The following is a 17,944-nucleotide window of genomic DNA, read 5'->3' on the forward strand; positions in this document are numbered from 1 at the left end:
TCACTACCCTCCCTCACAATGTTGGGATATTAAAAAATATGTAATCCCTTTGGCACAATTTCCCTCCCAACGCATTCCTTTAAGTAACAGTTGTCCTTATGCAAAATTTTTTATCTTAACATCAAATCATATAATAAATTATCATTTGTGTTGTAACTGTTCACATTCTGATTATTCAATGTCCTAGTCATGTCCGAGTAACTGTCAGCAAAATTAGAATTACTGTTAAGCCATTGAGAAATGGCATGAATTCCCCACCATTGCACAACCTCAGTAACATTTTTGGTGTTGTTAAAACTGTTAGTAGCTAAATTGGAACAGTCACCTTGTTGTTCTTCGATTCTGGTTTCCTCCCTTCCACTTAAATTACAGTTCATAGATCTAGATAACAAATGCATCTCTCCTTGATCTCCTTGACTTAAAAAAACATGCTGAATTCTCCTCTCTTCCAAATTCTCCCCCCTCTGCCCTTGAGGCAACTGTGTGTCTGGTAACAATTCCGGAAATGATGTTGGACGTCCTAGTTGTTTTGATAACGCCTCTTGGTTGACAGGCAAAGAATCTGCTCCATTATTGTCATAAAATGAAATGCCAGCTAAACTAGTTGAGTGCTGAGTCAGAATAGCCACCAACTGTATAAGTTACCTTTCCACTTGTGCAAGCCTGTCGCTCACACTTTGTAAGTCACTTGCTCTTCCGACTGAAGAGCTGATACTGGTCTCCAAATCCTCCATAAAGTAATAAAAAACTCAAACCTCAAAATCAAGGAGGAAATAGTGCCTTGAAAGTCACAATAACCAAAAAACACCAAAGCACACAGGAGTCCATTAACCACAGCTCCACGAAGTGAATAAGGCAGCAACATGTAATCTTCTTTTAACGCTTCAAACAAAACGACCGCATTTTCGTCCACCTACATACAGGACTTCATCAGAAATACAATAAAAAACAAATTCCCTCCTTTTATACTATAACATTTAATCACTTGAAAACCCTTTAACATATATTAACTAATTAGTAACTAAGCAACTGTAATTATCTAAAATTCAAGTTACAAGTAAACTATAGCAATGAATGTTAGTATAAAAATTTGATAGAAATTCACAATACTACATAAAAAATGCCAAAAAGGAATGCATTTTTCAACCCATTTAAAACACACGTGTGCAAAACAATGTTAACATTCTAACTATATACATAAATTAGTAATCCAAAACACACACAGCCAACAGAGCACGGTACTAGCGAGTGAAAAATAAAATAGAAATCTCGTAAGCATAAACCATATGCTAGTACCTGATGGCACAATGTAAATTGTCCCAAGTAGACAAAGCAGTCAACGATCTGTGTATCAGTCCTTAGAATAGTAATCCACTGGCAAGAATACAAAAAATCCAAGTGTAAAAAACAAGTTTCTTTAATTGAAAGAGTAAGCGCTTTCACCCGAAGGCTTCTTCAGACTTTATAACGCATACAAAACATTCTAGACTAGATAAATAACCCCCACCACGTTTTAATTGGTCGAGGATCCCTCCATACGCATTCCATTATCAATTAAAAATAAAAAGTTCATTACATAAAAGGGGTCATTACATAAAAAATACTTTCACATATAAATTTCACCAGATTAAAATATTAAAAGTATAAAAAGCAAAGGTACTGTTACACCTCTTCAACATGTGCAAGAGTGTGCAAGTATATCCAACATAAACCCAATCAATGACATGATAGTATATAAATATATATAGGTCCATAGCAAATATTCAGTATGTATGAATATATGTAAATAAAAAATAAATACAAGAAAAAATCAAAACTGTTATATAAATAGACAAGGAAAAATATATATAATATGTAGAACAATTATATAATATATTTATAAATGTATAAATACTGTAAGACACAACTTATATTCAACACATAAAAATCTGTAAACTACTTGGGTCTATTTATCCTTCTACGTTTTAGGATAGGTTTTACTTGTACCTTATCATTCAGGCCTGGTGGTTTATCGGCCCTACATCTAATTATCCATCTCAGTTCGCATTCTAATGTATAATTAACTAAATCACCTCCCCTTTTATTGGCTTCCAACTTTTGTAACACACTGAATTTAAAAGTATGGGTCGAACCCAAGTGTTTACAATGTTTCACTAAGGCATTAAATTCAGAGCCTATCCTAATGTGGTATATATGTTCCCTTATACGTTCCTTCAAGGACCTATTGGTCTTCCCAATATAGAACGCAGAGCACGATGTGCATCTTGCTAGATATATAACATCCTTGCTGGTACAATTTGTCGCTGTAGAAAACTGGAATACCTGCTTAGTAATTGGGTGAGTAAAATATATGTTTGTTTCAATAAATATACATTGATCGCATTTACCACATGGTGTGGTATTGTGATCACAGTCATTCATTCCCCTCAAAGAAGTAACCTTTTTAGGTTGACAAAGCAAACTTCTGAGGTTAGGTTTGTTCTTAAATAACACCTTGGGTCTGGGACCTACTACTTTACTAATATCATTGTTCAAAAGAAGAATATCCCAGTGTTTTACCATAAGTTGTTTCAAATGTTCAGCATCCTTTGTGAAAAACATGGGGGCCCTAATCTCTACTGTTGAAAATGGTGGGTCTATATCCGGTAGGCCTAGGGGCTCTAAAAAGTAGGGTCTTGCTTTTGTACTTCTTAAATTATTAACCTCAACTGTTGCCTGTTCAAACATTTCTGCCTTATAGCCTCTTTGAATAAATTTGGCCTTCAATTCAGTCATCTCCTTACTATAGCCTTCATCCGTTGGATTTAACCTAGATGCCCTCATTATTTGTCCTTTCATAACATTGTTAAAAACATATTTCAGATGCATACTATGCCTATGAAGTAAGGTGTTCCTGTGACATAGTTTCCGGTGTATAGAGGTGTTGAGAAGTCCACTATTAAGTCTAAAAACACTAACATCAAGATAGGATATCTCATCCATTAAATAGTTTAAAGTAAATTTCAAAAAACTAGTGGAATTATTCATAGTTTCAACAAAACTTATAAGCGTATCAGCATCACCTAACCAAATTAAAAAGAGGTCATCTACAAACCTTCGGTACAGGCTCACGTTATTCTTGAACATATCAGACTGAAAGAGAAAACTCTCCTCCCATTGTGCCATCACCAGGTTGGCGTAGCTATTGGCACAGGAAGTGCCCATAGCCACGCCATCCTTTTGCAAAAATATCTCTTCTCCAAACATAAAAACATTGTTTAATAAAATTGTTTCTAAGAACAATGCTAACAAATCTATTTTGTCAGAGGTATAGTTAGAATTAATATGTAGATATTGCTGTATACTGTTAACCCCTACATCATTAGGTATTACAGTAAATAAACTGACCACGTCTAAGGTCACTAAAAAATAATGTAAAGAATCATCGAGTCTATTAGTATAAGCATATAGATCCAGTAAGAATTGTTTACTGTCTTTAAGTATCACAGCATTAGCATCTACAACCGGTCTGAGATAATACTCTGTGAAAATAGATAAAGGCTCAGTAATCCAGCCTCGGCCAGCCACAATCGGCCTCATTGGGGGATTCAGCAAGGATTTGTGGATCTTCTGGAGACCTTGTATGATGGGTATAAGGGGATTATTAACCTTGAGATAATTATATAGTTCCATATTAACAATCTGTGACACTAAAAGATCATCAAGCATGTCATAGGTTTGAAACACTTTTTCTGTTACCACTTTCATATCAATTTTACAGTAAAAATCTGTATCACTCAGGAGTTGCATCATACTAGCATTATATTCTGATAGGTCCATCAGAACAATTGGTCCACCCTTGTCAGCTGGCCTGATAATAAGCATCTGATCATTCCTCAAATCTAGTAAGGCTTGCCTTTGACGGTAATTTAAATTATATTTATGTCTAACATCATAATTATTGTCAAAGTAATTATAAATGTAATTTTCTAACATCTTGGAAAAGACATCTACTAGAGGATGTAATTGAGGAACATACGTGCTGTTAGGACGAAAACGGGGACCATTATTCAATACGGTGTCTTTACCAAATTCAAGTTTTAACTGGATGTTCCTTATAAACAATTTGGCATCAATAATAGAGTCAACTAAATTACTTCTATTGGTCGGAATAAAACAAAGTCCCTTGTTCAAAACTTGTTCTTCATGTGGGGTTAATATTCTATGTGATAAGTTCACTATCAACGAGTTGATGTCTTCTCCCACATTTTTTTCAAAGTAGGCCCCTGATGTTCTCTGCCTGAGCCCTTTCTTTTGTGTCTGCCCCTGCTGATGGATCTCCGTCTCCCCAAGAATTGGGTCTGAGCTATGGGGAAAGGGATATGTACTCTTTCATTAGTCAAGTTCAGTGGTAACGAAGGAGTATTATTGTTAGGTATTTTACGCCTGACTACATCTCCCATATGTGTTGAAACAGGGGCTGCATCACGTGTTATACTAGTAAGCATAACAGTTGGTGTATTAGACTCTGTTATAACTTGAGGGTCACACCAATTGTTAATCGTAGGACCTTCAAAAACATTATCTGTAGCTAAAACATTCCCTCTATTAATGACAACTACATCATTGTCAACATTATTCACATGCATATCATTTGAAACAGTTGTTGTTGAACCTCGAGTTACATTATCAGCAGTTACATTGGCATTATATTGCCTAGGCCAAGTGAATACATTACAATTTTTAAAGTCCCTTACGTCTCTTAGAATTTTATTCTTCTTTTGTTCTAAAAGGTGTCTTTCAAATAGCATAACATTGTCCAAAACTTTTTCAAGTTTCACATCTGTTGAATCCCCCTGGGTATTTTCTTTTAATCGCCTCAAACAAGTCATTAACACTAGTTCTTAAAGTTTCCTCTTCTGGAGTATGAAAATCAATGAGAAGTCTCATATAATTAAAACTAAGCTCAAGATTGAGCTGTTGCCATTTAAATAACAAATCGGGAAATCTGTTACCTGACGTGGGCATTTTGAGGATTCAAAGCCCACGAGGGATTATTTTCTTGGCCAGGCACGCCTCAAAATGTCGGCGTTGTAGTTGTAATTTCTTTAATTTCAAGATTTCCATTTCCAGTTTGTTTAAGTCATCAGATAAACTCAACGTATTGTCATCATTCTCGGCATCAATGTCCAGTTCAATGTTCGGTTCATATTCCAACAACAAATTTTCTCTCCCAGTCACACATGCTTGGAACCGTTCGGTCCTCCTATTGGCTACGCCCGATGTTGTAGAGAAGTAAGGCAGTTCAATGTTCAAACCTGGATTCTCGGCCATCCTCTTGGGCTGGTGTAGCAAAAAATATCCGTAACAAGTAATCCAAAACACACACAGCCAACAGAGCATGGTACTAGCGAGTGAAAAATAAAATAGAAATCTCGTAAGCATAAACCATACGCTAGTACCTGATGGCACAATGTAAATTGTCCCAAGTAGACAAAGCAGTCAACGATCTGTGTATCAGTCCTTAGAATAGTAATCCACTGGCAAGAACACAAAAAATCCAAGTGTAAAAAACAAGTTCCTTTAATTGAAAGAGTAAGCGCTTTCACCCGAAGGCTTCTTCAGACTTTATAACGCATACAAAACATTCTAGACTAGATAAATAACCCCCACCACGTTTTAATTGGTCGAGGATCCCTCCATACGCATTCCATTATCAATTAAAAATAAAAAGCTCATTACATAAAAGGGGTCATTACATAAAAAATACTTTCACATATAAATTTCACCAGATTAAAATATTAAAAGTATAAAAAGCAAAGGTACTGTTACACCTCTACAACATGTGCAAGAGTGTGCAAGTATATCCAACATAAACCCAATCAATAACATGATAGTATATAAATATATATAGGTCCATAGCAAATATTCAGTATGTATGAATATATGTAAATAAAAAATAAATACAAGAAAAAAATCAAAACTGTTATATAAATAGACAAGGAAAAATATATGTAATATGTAGAACAATTATATAATATATTTATAAATGTATAAATACTGTAAGGCACAACTTATATTCAACACATAAAAATCTGTAAACTGCTTGGGTCTATTTATCCTTCTACATTTTAGGATAGGTTTTACTTGTACCTTATCATTCAGGCCTGGTGGTTTATCGGCCCTACATCTAATTATCCATCTCAGTTCGCATTCTAATGTATAACTAACTAAATCACCTCCCCTTTTATTGGCTTCCAACTTTTGTAACACACTGAATTTAAAAGTATGGGTCAAACCCAAGTGTTTACAATGTTTCGCTAAGGCATCAAATTCAGAGCCTATCCTAATGTGGTATATATGTTCCCTTATACGTTCCTTCAAGGACCTATTGGTCTTCCCAATATAGAACGCAGGGCACGATGTGCATCTTGCTAGATATATAACATTCTTGCTGGTACAATTTGTCGCTGTAGAAAACTGGAATACCTGCTTAGTAATTGGGTGAGTAAAATATATGTTTGTTTCAATAAATATACATTGATTGCATTTACCACATGGTGTGGTATTGTGATCACAGTCATTCATTCCCCTCAAAGAAGTAACCTTTTTAGGTTGACAAAGCAAACTTCTGAGGTTAGGTTTGTTCTTAAATAACACCTTGGGTCTGGGACCTACTACTTTACTAATATCATTGTCCAAAAGAAGAATATCCCAGTGTTTTACCATAAGTTGTTTCAAATGTTCAGCATCCTTTGTGAAAAACATGGGGGCCCTAATCTATACTGTTGAAAATGGTGGGTTTATATCTGGTAGGCCTAGGGGCTCTAAAAAGTAGGGTCTTGCTTTTGTACTTCTTAAATTATTAACCTCAACTGTTGCCTGTTCAAACATTTCTGCCTTATAGCCTCTTTGAATAAATTTGGCCTTCAATTCAGTCATCTCCTTACTATAGCCTTCATCCGTTGGATTTAACCTAGACGCCCTCATTATTTGTCCTTTCATAACATTGTTAAAAACATATTTCGGATGCATACTATGCCTATGAAGTAAGGTGTTCCTGTGACATAGTTTCCGGTGTATAGAGGTGTTGAGAAGTCCACTATTAAGTCTAAAAACACTAACATCAAGATAGGATATCTCATCCATTGAATAGTTTAAAGTAAATTTCAAAAAAGTGGTAACGGAGAAAGTGTTTCAAACCTATGACATGCTTGATGATCTTTTAGTGTCACAGATTGTTAATATGGCACTATATAATTACTTCAAGGTTAATAATCCCCTTATACCCATCATACAAGGTCTCCCGAAGATCCACAAATCCTTGCTGAATCCCCCAATGAGGTTGATTGTGGCTGGCCGAGGCTGGATTACTGAGCCTTTATCTATTTTCACAGAGTACTATCTCAGACCGGTTGTAGATGCTAATGCTGTGATACTTAAAGACAGTAAACAATTCTTACTGGATCTGTATGCTTATACTAATAGACTCGATGATTCTTTACATTATTTTTTAGTGCCCTTAAACGTGGTCAGTTTATTTACTGTAATACCTAATGATGTAGGGGTTAACAGTATACAGCAATATCTACATACTAATTCTAACTATACCTCTGACAAAATAGATTTGTTAGCATTGTTCTTAGAAACAATTTTATTAAACAATGTTTTTATGTTTGGAGAAGAGATATTTTTGCAAAAGGATGGCGTGGCTATGGGCACTTCCTGTGCCAATAGCTACGCCAACCTGGTGATGGCACAATGGGAGGAGAGTTTTCTCTTTCAGTCTGATATGTTCAAGAATAACGTGGGCCTGTACTGAAGGTTTGTAGATGACCTCTTTTTAATTTGGTTAGGTGATGCTGATACGCTTATAAGTTTTGTTGAAACTATGAATAATTCCACTAGTTTTTTGAAATTTACTTTAAACTATTCAATGGATGAGATATCCTATCTTGATGTTAGTGTTTTTAGACTTAATAGTGGACTTCTCAACTCCTCTATACACCAGAACCTAAGTCACAGGAACACCTTACTTCATAGGCATAGTATGCAACCGAAATATGTTTTTAACAATGTTATGAAAGGACAAATAATGAGGGTGTCTAGGTTAAATCCAACGGATGAAGGTTATAGTAAGGAGATGACTGAATTGAAGGCCAAATTTATTCAAAGAGGCTATAAGGCAGAAATGTTTGAACAGGCAACAGTTGAGGTTAATAATTTAAGAAGTACAAAAGCAATACCCTACTTTTTAGAGCCCCTAGGCCTACCGGATATAGACCCACCATTTTCAACAGTAGAGATTAGGGCCCCCATGTTTTTCACAAAGGATGCTGAACATTTGAAACAACTTATGGTAAAACACTGGGATATTGTTCTTTTGGACAATGATATTAGTAAAGTAGTAGGTCCCAGACCCAAGGTGTTATTTAAGAATAAACCTAACCTCAGAAGTTTGCTTTGTCAACCTAAAAAGGTTACTTCTTTGAGGGGAATGAATGACTGTGATCACAATACCACACCATGTGGTAAATGCAATCAATGTATATTTATTGAAACAAACATATATTTTACTCACCCAATTACTAAGCAGGTATTCCAGTTTTCTACAGTGACAAATTGTACCAGCAAGGATGTTATATATCTAGCAAGATGCACATCGTGCCCTGCGTTCTATATTGGGAAGACCAATAGGCCCTTGAAGGAACGTATAAGGGAACATATATACCACATTAGGATAGGCTCTGAATTTAATGCCTTAGCGAAACATTGTAAATACTTGGGTTCGACCCATACTTTTAAATTCAGTGTGTTACAAAAGTTGGAAGCCAATAAAAGGGGAGGTGATTTAGTTAATTATACATTAGAATGCGAACTGAGATGGATAATTAGATGTAGGGCCGATAAACCACCAGGCCTGAATGATAAGGTACAAGTAAAACCTATCCTAAAACGTAGAAGGATAAATAGACCCAAGTAGTTTATAAATTTTTATGTGTTGAATATAAGTTGTGTCTTACAGTATTTATACATTTATAAATATATTATATAATTGTTCTACATATTACATATATTTTTCCTTGTCTATTTATATAACAGTTTTGATTTTTTCTTGTATTTATTTTTTATTTACATATATTCATACATACTGAATATTTGCTATGGACCTATATATATTTATATACTATCATGTTATTGATTAGGTTTATGTTGGATATACTTGCACACTCTTGCACATGTTGTAGAGGTGTAACAGTACCTTTGCTTTTTATACTTTTAATATTTTAATCTGGTGAAATTTATATGTGAAAGTATTTTTTATGTAATGACCCCTTTTATGTAATGAGCTTTTAACTTTTAATTGAAAATGGAATGCGTATGGAGGGATCCTCGACCAATTAAAATGTGGTGGGTGTTATTTATCTAGTCTAGAATGTTTTGTATGCGTTATAAAGTCTGAAGAAGCCTTCGGGTGAAAGCGCTTACTCTTTCAATTAAAGGAACTTGTTTTTTACACTTGGATTTTTTGTGTTCTTGCCAGTGGATTGCTATTCTAAGGACTGATACACAGATCATTGACTGCTTTGCCTACTTGGGACAATTTACATTGTGCAATCAGGTAGTAGTGTATGGTTTATGCTTACGAGATATACATAAATTAAGTTAAAAGTAAAACATGTAAAATGCTATAAATATAATGGATATGGTATACAAAACTAAACAATCCTGCCATTTTCTGGTTTTGTAAGCACAATACAACTAAACAAATTTCAACCAAATCTTGTCTTAGCAGAAGCCAACATTTTTTTTTAAAAAGGAGCCAGTATAAGAACTGGGGCCAATGAGACATGATCACTGAGTCCTGGTATCCTATTGGCTTCTAATTTGAGTTGCCAAAATAGCTCCCTAAACTCAATAGTTGCCTCCCATGGACCACCCCTAGGATCCAACTCCACTTTTTCAATGATAAAAAAAACAAAAATTGCTTCAGTGCAATACGTACTATGTTTGTAGAAGGCATTATTAATATCCTGCTTCTTAATATCGTTAAGGTGTTCATATATATGCCTCTTAAATTTCCTATTTGTATTTCCTATATAGAAACAATCACATATTTTACAAATAGCAATGTATACGACCCCAATAGTATCACAATTACAGTGTGTGTTAGTCTCTACCTTCTCATTCCTATCCTTTAAACTCACACCGTTTCCCTGAAGTACACAAGGACATCGTTTGCAAGAACCACACTTGTATGTGCCCTTCCTTTGCCTGCCCTGTTTTGTTTTATGATTTTCTAACATTTCCTTAATATTCTTGCCCTTCCTGTAAGTGAATTTCAGGGGGTCCTTAGATAGTTGCTCTAAATCTGAATAGTTACTAAACCTCTCCCAGTTCTTGGAAACAATGTCCCTAATAAAATGAACATTATTACTAAAGTTCAAGACAAAATTACTGCTCAAATTCATTTCAGTAGGGACATTGTTGGCTTCCTGACCCACAACCAACATGGGGACCCCTAAAATAGGACTAAATCTACCTCTCCTCTCCTCTCCTTCTTAATTTCATTCTCAATTTCTTCCACTAAACTCAAAGGATACTTCTTTTCTAAAAACATCTTTCTCAGTTTTTACTTTCTACAGTATAATCCTTGTCTAAAGAAGTCATTCTACAACTCCTAATGAATTGCCCTTTTATAATTCCCCTCTTTTGAGTAAAAACAAATAGGAGTTTGAGAATGTCTCTTTTCTATACACATTTGATTTAAATATTTTCTCCTCTGGAACCTTTTCTACTACTACATCTAAATACTGTAGTCTCTCATGAGAAATAACATGAGTGAACTTTAAAAATTCTGTAGTGTTATTCATATACTCAATAAATTCATATAGTATCACTTCGGGTCCAACCCAAAAGATGCAGATGTCATCTAAGTAATGTCTATAATAGCTCCAATACTGTGAGTATTCTGAATGAAATAAATATTTCTCCTCCCGTATGGACAAGACTAGGTTGGCATACATGGGGGCACTACAGGCCCCCATAGCTACCGCACTTACCTGCTTGAAGAACTCACCTTCAAAAACCAGGAAATTGTGTCTAAGCACTATATCCATAAGTTCTATAAGAACCACTATGGCATCACTATCTATACTACCGTTTATTCTGAGTGCTTCCTCAAACTATTCTAGTCCTGTCTTATGGGGTATAACATTAAACAAATCCTGGATGTCCAATGTAACAAATATTAAATCATCCTGTTATAAATTTCCAACAATACTTCTCAAAAAATCCAAGGAGTCCTTAAAGATGCTCACCTTCTCAGACCAAACCTTTTTTAGCCTCAAGTCTAAATATTTGGCTAGTGGATAGGTTTTAGATCCTGTAGCTGCCACAATTGTTTTGAGAGACGGGTCATTGACATCCTTATGGACCTTGGATATACCAAAAATTGAAGAAACTTTAGGTTTGTCCATAACTAGGCATTGATATACTTCTTGACTAATGATGTCATCCTTAACCAATTCTTTTAGCATAATGTCAATTTTCCTATATGCAACATTTATTTCGTTGTGAGACACTCTGGTATATCTATCCATGTTATTTATCATGTCCAACAATTTGGCTGAGTGCGTAATACTATCAATAATAACCACCCCTCTCTCCTTGTCAGGCTTCATAACCCGGACATTCTCATTCTTCCTCAAAGAATTCAACAAGTCATTTTCCTCTTTGCTCAGGTTGTAATGCCTACTTGAATTGCTTAGACTCTGTCTACACTCAGTATATATGAACACCTTAACGATATTAAGAAGCAGGACATTAATAATGCCCTCTGCAAACATAGTACTTATTGCACTGGAGCAGTTTTTTTTTTTTTCTTTAACGTTGAAAAAGTGGAGTTGGACCCAGGGGGGTCCCTGGGAGACAACTATTGAGTTTAGGGAGCTATTTTGGCAACTCAAATTAGAAGGCAATAGGCTACCAGGACTCAATGATCATGTCTCATTGGCCCCAGTTCTTAAACTCAGGTCTGCTAAATTTTAACTGGGTCCTTTTATAAAAAAAATGTTAGATTCTATTAAGACAAGATTTGGTTGAAATTTGTTTAGTTGTATTGTGCTTACGAAACCAGGAGATGGCAGTATTGTTTAGTTTTGTATACCATATCCATTATATTTATAGCATTTTACATGTTTTACTTTTAACTTATTGTATGTATATAGTTAGAATGTTAACATTGTTTTGCACACTAGTGCGTTTTTAAATGGGTTGAAAAATGCATTTCCTTTTGACACTTTTTATGTAGTATTATGAATTTCTATCAAATTTTTATGCTAACATTCATTGCTATAGTTTGCTTGTTAATTGAATTTTAGATTATTATGGTTGCTTAGTTACTAATTAGTTAATTTATATTAAGGTGTTTTCAAGTGATTAAATGTTATTGGAAGTACTATAAAAGGAGGGAATTTGTTTTTATTGTATTTCTGACGTCCTGTATATAGGTGGACGAAAATGTGGTTGTTTTGTTTGAAGTGTTAAAAGATTACATTTTGCTGCCTTATTCACTTTGTGGAGCTGTGGTTACTGGATTCCTGTGTGCTTTGGTGGTTTTTTTTTTTGTTTTAAATATCTTAATTAGTTATATGTTGTAGTACAGCTCCACATCTACACCTTAACAAAACAGTTCTTTATCGGCCAAACTTCAGTCACTTCATGGCATTATACCCATATTTACTTCACAGCAGTTGTAATAATCAGTTTCCTAATCAACAGCCCAAAATATACACATTTGGCACAGCAAAGCTTTATTAGTGATAACATGAAACAGTGATTGGTATACATCTAAGTCTTTATTGTTGAATACTTTAAATAATGCAGGCATTGAAAGGCTGCAGTTATTCCACCATGTATGCAGCACCAACTTTGACTGCAGTTCTACTTTATTTCCTTAACAATTCTGACTGCAAGTTGTACTTTATTTCCTTAACAATTCTGACTGCAAGTTGTACTTTATTTCCTTAACAATTCTGACTGCAAGTTGTACTTTATTTCCTTAACAATTCTGACTGCAAGTTGTACTTTATTTCCTTAACAATTCTGACTGCAGTTGTACTTTATTTCCTTAACAATTCTGACTGCATTTGTACTTTATTTCCTTAACATTGTGAATGCAGTTAATTTATTCCCTTCACATTATAAATGCAGTTGTATTTTATTACGAGAACATTATTAATCATATGGTATATACACTTGCTATTCCTTAACATTAGTAATGCAGTAGGAACATTCTTTCCTTCACACTAGCAGGTTTCCTGCTTTCATCTAGATTGAACAGTATCTGGCATTACTCACTTATATCAGTCCTGGTCTGTGAACACTTTCATTGCTGTGCACTCAAAACAGAATATACCTACTGGCAGTTATTACTGTACTCTTTCTTAATTATATTACTATATATTGCAGAATATATCTGTACTCACCACACTTTCAGTGCAACCTGACCAGGTGCCTTGCATGGGCCTCCAGGTTGTGAGCTCTCTCCTCTGCAGCTCTGGGGAGAGAAACATACCACTATGCATACCTATCAGATATTCATACCAGACTTTGGTAAATCAATGCTTCCTATACTTATAAACTTGTGGACATTGTCGTTCTGAGCATCTTGGATCCACTGGGTCAAGAGTTCCCCCTTCCTATGCTTCAGGTCATCATAGTGGTGATGCACCTGCTCACCAGTGAGGGGGATGCCAGTTGCACTGGTGAGGTCACATGCCAGCTGGTCCCAGGACTCAGATTTGTATCCAGACTACTGGTAATGGCCCTGCAGCAGCCAGATGTCATGGTCTTTCACGAGGAGCCCAACCATGACCCTGAACTCCAACATGCCCCCTCTCTGCACCTGGAAGCACCTACCCTCCCCAACTCCTGCCATAGTTCCTGCACAGGTCAAACTCCAACAGGATCTGGCTGTATTCCCACCTGTTCAGCTTAAATAAGGCTGTTTTCCTGCCCTTTACCACCACTGAACCATTTTTAAAAATGCTACATGAACCTTAGCACTGCGTAAACCCACTAAACTTAGGTGAATAGTGCTTAAACTGGCAAATGCTTAGCAATGCCCCAAACCAGCTAAGTGGAGCTGCCCAGTGCTAATTACTGCTAAAATAGGTCCTGTTTAAGCACTGCTTGGCTTGGCTTAGCAGTGCTTAGTAGAGCTTAGCTACAGGCAAACCAGATTTTTTTTAAATAAAAAAAAATGTTGAAATTAATTGTTCATTACTGATACTTTATTATTAGGTGTATCCATTTTACTTATATCTCCTAACCTTATGTATTCTAATTCAGTCTTGAAGTATGATTTTAATGTATTGGACACTTGTGTGTAACTGGGGCTTTTTTCCTCGGGTCTCCACAGAAAATGGGCTTCTGGCCCTGCTGGACTAACCTGTTTAACAAATGTCAATGTGTACATAATTAAAAATATATATTTTTATAACATTTTGCTATCATATGTAAAAGCTGAATGGCTTGTCTGTGTATTTGAACCATGCACCTATTGCACACAAGGTCATAATTCTAACCATTGAGCTTCCAGGGATATTGTGACTACAGCTGTACATTTCTATATAGCTTTCAGTTATCGCCGTGACGCACTGTGCAAACCCACTCAGCTATGCTTAAATGTGACCTTTTACATTAAAATTGAAAGTATCCAGTTTCTATTTTTAGATGTCTGGCACATGTCCATTTCTAAGCGCTGCACCACACTGCACAAACACAAAAAAAAAATCATAAAAAAAAAAAATAAATAAAAATATAAAATATTTGACTTTTATATTTCAGTGCCATCTGGCACTTTGACAGTGCAGAGTGTGTGTTACTCATTTCTGGACACTGTAACACACCCCCTACACTGATTCAGTAACTATGTTACATAGCTTTCACTCAATAATGTGCTTTCATTACTATGCAAGGCATGCTGATGAAGAGGAGCCACAGGCATGGACAGCAAACATTCCATGTAGGCATTACACTATTCCTACATGGTGTTTATTAAATCTGGGGGTCCGTCTCAAAGCCATGTGAATTCTGAGTGACAATATTGAAGTAGTTGGTGTATGGAGGTACAGAATTTCATGTGTAACCTGTTACACTGATTCAGTAACCGTGTTACATGGCTTTCACTCAGTCGTATGCCTTCATTACTATGCAAGGCGCGCTGATGAAGAGGAGCCACAGGCACGGACAGCAAACACTCCATGTAGGCATTACACTATTCCTACATGGAGTTTATTAAATATGGGGGTCTGTCTCAAAGCCGTGTGAATTCTGAGTGACAATATTGAAATAGTTGGTGTATGGAGGTACAGAACTTAATGTTTTCGGGTGAAAAAGATTTGCTGCCAGCATAAACATTGTCAGTGATATTTATTCATCTCACTTAGCATGCCTAATTAAGAACTGAAGTCTGGTAGTTAAGAAGACAATCATCAGAATTAAGCAGCTTTAGACTTTAGAAAAACACAGTAGAGGAGTAATTTTATTAATCTGAACTCTGTTAAAATGACTGGTAACCAAACAATACTTTTTTTATTAAATGAATTTTAACTAAGTAAAAACATAATGTTAATAATGACATTTTGATTCAAGAGTCAAACTCTCTGACAGTCTGAGATACTAAAGGGTTTGAGCTACTAGTAAACTTCATTCACTTGTCCTGGGATTTAATCCTTTTCTCTCTGCTTGGACATTGCATGATTTGAAGCTGCCTTTTAGCCAGATAATGCCCAGAAACCATCTGTGAAAAGGGGTGCTCTGCTTATGAGATTTACATGGCAAACAGTTGAAGTCCTTAGCATACCGCTTATAGTATTATACTTTCTGGCAATTAAATTGTTTGTTATTTGACTAAAACATCGTAAAAAGCAGTTTATAATAGATGTTTTTCTCAGAGTAGCCATGAAAATGAGCAATTTAATTGCAAAGAAGAGCATATGAGCTTGGCATGCTGTAGCAAATGTATTTGTTTAGGCACTTGCTAGTTTGTGTAAGTGCTAACAACAAACACATTGACTTAATGATCAATTTGCATTGAACACTGTAATAGTACAGGCCACTAAAATAAAGTTAGCATACTGTTTAAAACTTTTCTTCCATTAATACAATTAAATTATCTGCAGTTATTATTTGTCATTAACATTATTACTTCTCACACTGATTCCTAAAATAGGTTAAATCACACAGAGAAAATGAAAGAAAATGACAGAGAGAGAAAGAGAGAGAGAGAGAGATAAATGGTTGCAATTCAGATTACGGATAGAATAACATAAGGAGTAATCTACAAAAATTGATTTTATACTATACATAGATGAATATACAGATAGATAGATAGATAGATAGACAGACAGACAGATAGATAGATAGATAGATAGATAGATAGATAGATAGATAGATAGATAGATATACAATATACATAAATACACTACTGAAAAATTACCAAGCCAATGAACTGTACAGCTTTCCCTTAGTATTATTGCATTACTCTACTTCATAAAACACTTAGTATGGCTCATTTTTATCTTTCATAGAAAAAGGAAAAGAAAATTGTGCATGAACTATTTAATGATCAGAACATATACGTGTACTACACAGATGGAGATTCCAAGTATGGCTGAACTTAATGCAGCTCTCAGATTAGTACAAAATTAAAAGTAGCAGTCTGTACTATGTCTGTGATTTGGTTTTATAGACCACCCCCAATGTAACAGTTTGGCTTGGTCACCTCTAACCAATTGATTTATTTCTAAAACAGGCCCAGCATTTTAGAATCCTATCCCAGTTAATATTCAAAATTTCTTCATAGCTGCTGCTTTCAGATCTCTCTTAAGTACTGTAACAAGCAGTCAATCTGTAAATGTTTTGCAAAGAGCAAATGTGATGCTATTTGCAAGAAAAACTTGCAGTGTAATTGGCCATCATTGTGTTTGCTTAAAAGAGATCCTACACCTTAAACTGGTTGCTGTTTAGCTTGTTATCATTTCGGCCATGCTTTAGGTTCGGTCATAACTTTATTGATGTAAATAGCAACCACAATCCCCATTATTAATACTACAATAGCATCTAATAAGTTTACTAGCCCCCATAATATATAAGTACTTATCTCTCGTATCTACCTCTTGAAAGACTGATACCATACTAATGTACATGGCTGTAATATTACTGCATTTCTATATTTTATATTATCTGACAAAAAAAATCCACTATGACAGCTATAAAACCAAATGCTCAAAACACCTCTACATGACACCCTGCTCTTCAAAACTACTGACAGGAGTCAAAAGTTCTTAATGTAAACTCTCAAAGCACAGATACATAATCCGTGCTCTTCACAATGATTGCACTGAGTATTCAGCTTCTCTATATACAAGTACACAGGAGTAGCCTAGTTTCAAGCGAATACAAAAGGCCACTAAAGGTAATACCCTTATGTGGGGTCTTTACCTGCTATACCCCTCAAACTTTCTTTATTCTTAATCTGATGTAAGTGCATCTCAGAAGAAAGCTAAATGCAAATGAAAAAAAAAAAAACCTTGCCCTGGGATTCATGAACAATCATGTAGACTTTGCAAGAAACCTACACAATGTTTAAGTGTTAGTACGATGAGCAGCAGCACTTATCGCGTACACATGCAGCTCATCACGCTAACACAGATACAAGCATGTTTCTGTAGCCAGCAACAGTATTAGTGGTGAGGAAATTGGGTTGAGCAGCACAGGCACACACAGTAAACAAACAGGCTTGTCTCTGGGGAAACTTGTTCAGCGAGTTCACATAGACAGTATAAAGAGCTACATAAAGGAAATAATACATGCTGTATCCAGGCAGAGAAAGTGTATGAGTGTACTGTGAACATAAATGAAGTATAGGAATACAGTAATAAGTAACAGGAGTTGT

Source organism: Protopterus annectens, chromosome 11.part0, assembly GCF_019279795.1.
Source record: "Protopterus annectens isolate FY-2018-M chromosome 11.part0, PAN1.0, whole genome shotgun sequence".
NCBI classification, from domain to species: Eukaryota; Metazoa; Chordata; order Ceratodontiformes; family Protopteridae; genus Protopterus; species Protopterus annectens.